The sequence below is a fragment of the Carlito syrichta genome, unplaced genomic scaffold, assembly GCF_000164805.1.
Source record: "Carlito syrichta isolate Samal-C Ts95f unplaced genomic scaffold, Tarsius_syrichta-2.0.1 Scaffold173035, whole genome shotgun sequence".
Taxonomy (NCBI): domain Eukaryota; kingdom Metazoa; phylum Chordata; class Mammalia; order Primates; family Tarsiidae; genus Carlito; species Carlito syrichta.
In genome coordinates, this window is record NW_007117131.1 from 38,451 (window position 1) to 42,513 (window position 4,063).

Sequence of the window (4,063 nt, forward strand, 5' to 3'; positions counted from 1 at the left end):
AGGAATTCATATTTTAACATAAATGACCAAGAATATCCAAAACAATCCTCAGCAAAAAAAGCGGGAGGTATCACACTCCCCGACTTTAACTATATTATAAACCTACAATAATCAAAACAGCCTGGTATTGGTACAAGAACACGCATATAGATCAATGGAATACAATTGAGATTCCAGAAGCAAAACCTCAGTTTTTCAACCAACTCATCTTCAAGAAAGGCTCCACCACCCACTACTAGGGAGAGGAGAACCTATTCAGTAAATGGTGCTGGGAAAACTGGTTGACAACAAGCAGAAGACTGAAACAGGACCCCTATCTATCCCCATACAGAAAAATTAACTCTAAATGCATCACAGACCTAAATGTAAAACCTCAAACTGTAAGAACCTTAGAAAATGCAGGAGACACTCTTATGGAAGTTGGAACTGACAACCAATTCCTGAACAAAACTCAAAGTGCCGAGGTCATAAGAGATAAGATAGACAAGCAGGACATCATTAACTGACCAGCTTCTGCAAAGCCAAAGAAACTGTCAAGAAAGCAGGGAGACTGGGAAAAAATATTTGGCAACTCCATATCTGACAAAGGCCTAACATCAAGGATCTACAAGGAACTCAAAGGTGCTGAAAAGAAAAAACAAACAGCCCCATTACAAAATGGGCAAAAGATATGAATAGACACTTCTCAAAAGAAGACATACGCACCTCCAACAGATACATGAAAATATGTTCGCCTCACTAGTCACCAAGGAGATGCAAATTAAAACTACACTGAAATACCACCTAACTCCAGTTAGACTGGTCATCATCAATAACTCAAAAAATAACACATGCTGGAGGGGATATGGTGAAAAGGGAACACCTCTACACTGTTGGTGGGAGTGTAAGCTAGTACAGCTTCTGTGGAAGTCAATGTGATGATTCCTAAAATTTCTAAAAATCGACCTTCCGTATGACCCTGCAATTCTCCTACTGGAAATATACCTGGAAGAACTCAGGTAACTCTATAAAAAAGATACCTGCACATGTATATTTATTGCAGTATTGTTCACAATAGCAAGAACATGGAACCAACATTTCTGTCCATCAAAAGAGGACTGAATAAAAAAATATATGGTACATATACACAGTGGAATATTAAACAGCCATAAAGAACAAAATCATGAACTTCTCAGCAACCTTGATGGAATTAGAGTTTAAAATACCAAGTGATTTCTCACAGAAACAAAGAGCTGAGTATCACATGTTCTCACTCATAAGTGGACCTTGAACAACTACCACATTACTATAAGAAAAGGATTGAGAGTAGCGGGAAACTGCAGGGTGGAGGGCGATCAAGGAGGTGGGATTGACATTAGTTTATATCTGCCTGGGGAGGGGAGGCACACATCATCAATAATGGTACCTGCACAATGAACATTTGTGCACTTAACCCTGAATTGTACCCCACAGTTTTTTTTTTTGGTTTTTTTTTATTATGAAGTTGTGGGGTACAGTTAAGGGTTAGGTATACAATTGCATTTCATTCAGGCACCCTGTTGATATGGGGTGTTTCCCCATTCCCAGACAGATATTTGCTACTGTTAATCCCATCTCCCTCCCCCCACCATAGTTTCCCAGTATGGTCAGTCATTTTTGTATAGTATTACATTGGATGTTTAAGGTGCATTATATGAGTGAGAACATGTGATATTCGAATCTTTGTTTCTGTGAGAGGTCACTCAGTATTATAGACTCCAGTTCCATCCAGGTTGCTGCGAAATTCATGATTTTGTTCTTTTTTATGGCTGCGTAGTATTCCATCGTGTATATGTACCACATTTTTTAAATCCAGTCCTCTTTTGACGGGCAGCATGGCTGTTTTCAGGTTCTTGCTATTGTGAACAACACTGCGAGAAACATGCGTGTGCAGGTATCTTTTTTATAGAGTGATTTGTGTTCTTCAGGATATATTCCCAGTAGGGGGATTGCAGGGTCATATGGGAGGTTGGTATTTAGAGTTTTTAGGAATTGCCACACTGCTTTCCACAGAGGTTGCACTAGTTTACACTCCCACCAACAGTGTAGAAGTGTTCCCTTTTCACCACACCCTCTCCAGCAGCTGTTATTTTTTAACTTGGTGATAATTGCCATTCTGACTGGGGTTAGGTGGTATCTCAGTGTGGTTTTGATTTGCATCTCCCTGATGATTAGTGAGGTTGAGCATTTCTTCATGTGTTTACTGGCTGCTTGGATGTCTTCTTTTGTGAAGTGTCTGTTCATATCTTTTGCCCATTTTATAATGGTGTTGTTTGTTTTATTCTTTTCAGCATGTTTGAGTTCCTTGTAGATCCAAAATGTTAAGCCTTTGTTGGACCTGGAGTTGGCAAATACTTTTTCCCAGTCTGTAGGCTGTCTCCCTGCTCTCTTGATGGTTTCTTTGGCTTTTCAGAAGCTTGTCAGTTCAACAAGGTCCCACTTGTCTAATTTTCTCTCTTATGAGCTGTGGGTTTTGGGTTTTGTTCAGGAATTGGATGCCAGTTCTGATTTCCATGAGGGTATTTCCTTCCTTTTCTAAGGTTCTTATGGTTTGAGGTTTTACATTTAGGTCTTTGCTCCATTTGGAGTTAACCTTTGTGTATGGAGATAGATAGGGGTCCTGTTTCAATCTTCTGCATGTGGTCAGCCAGTTTTCCCAGCACCATTTACTGAATAGGTTCTCCTCTCCCCAGTGGTAGGTGGTGGAGGCTTTGTCAAAGATGAGTTGGTTGAGAAATTGAGGTTTTGCTTCTGGGATCTCAATTCTATTCCATTAATCTATATGCCTGTTCCTGTACCAATACCAAGCTGTTTTGATGATTGTAGCTTTATAGTAAAGTTTGAAGTCTGGTAATGTGATACCACCTGCTTTGTTTTTTTTTTGCTGAGGATTGTTCTGGCTATTCTTGGATGTTTGTGTTTCCATATGAATTCCTGCATTGTTTTTTCTAGGTCTGAGAAGAATGTTGCTGGTAATTTGATGGGTATTGCATTGAATTTGTAGATTGCCTTAGGTAAGATGGACATCTTCACAATGTTGATTCTTCCGATCCATGAGCATGGGATATTTTTCCAATTGTTTGTGTCAACTTTGATTTCTTTGAGCAGTGTTTTGTAGTTTTCATTGTAAAGGTCTTTCACGTCTCTGGTTAGGAAGATGCCAAGGTATTTCTTTTTTTTTGTGGCTATTGTGAATGGAATTGTGTTTTTTATTTGAGTTTCTGTTTGTTTATTATTGGTGTAGAGAAATGCGATTGTCTTTTGTACATTTATTTTGTAACCTGAGACTTTGCCAAAGGCCTTTATCAGTGTAAGGAGGTTTTTGACAGATTCTCTTGGGTTTTCAAGGTACACAATCATATCATCTGCAAAGAGAGATAACTTGACTTCCTCTTTTCCTATTTGGATACCGCTGATTGTCTTCTCTTCTCTGATTGCTCTAACCAGGACTTCCAATACTATATTGAACAGGAGGGGTGAGAGTGGGCATCCTTGTCTTGTTCCAGTTTTCAGGGGAAATGGTTCTAATTTTTGTCCATTTAGGAGTATGCTCACTGTGGGTTTCTCGTAGATGGCTTTTACTATTTTGAGGTATGTTCCCTGTATGCCCAGATGTTCAAGGGTTTTTATCAAGAAGGGGTGCTGGATTTTATCAAAAGCTTTTTCTGCATCTAATGATATAATCATGTGGTTTTTGTTTTGACATCTGTTGATGTATTTAATAACATTTATGGTATTACGAATGTTGAACCAGCCTTGCATGCCAGGAATGAAGCCTACTTGGTCATGATGGATGATTTTTGAGATGTATTGCTGAATCCGGTTTGCTAGGATCTTGTTGAGAATTTTAGCATCTATGTTCATCAAAGATATTGGCCTGTAGTTCTCTTTCTTTGTTGGATCTTTACCTGGCTTGGGTATCAATGTGATGTTGGCTTCGTAAAATGATTTGGGGAGCGTTCCATCTTTTTCAATCGCCTGGAATACCTTCAGTAGGATTGGTATCAGCTCCTCCTTAACATCTTGTAGAATTCTGCTGGAAGAC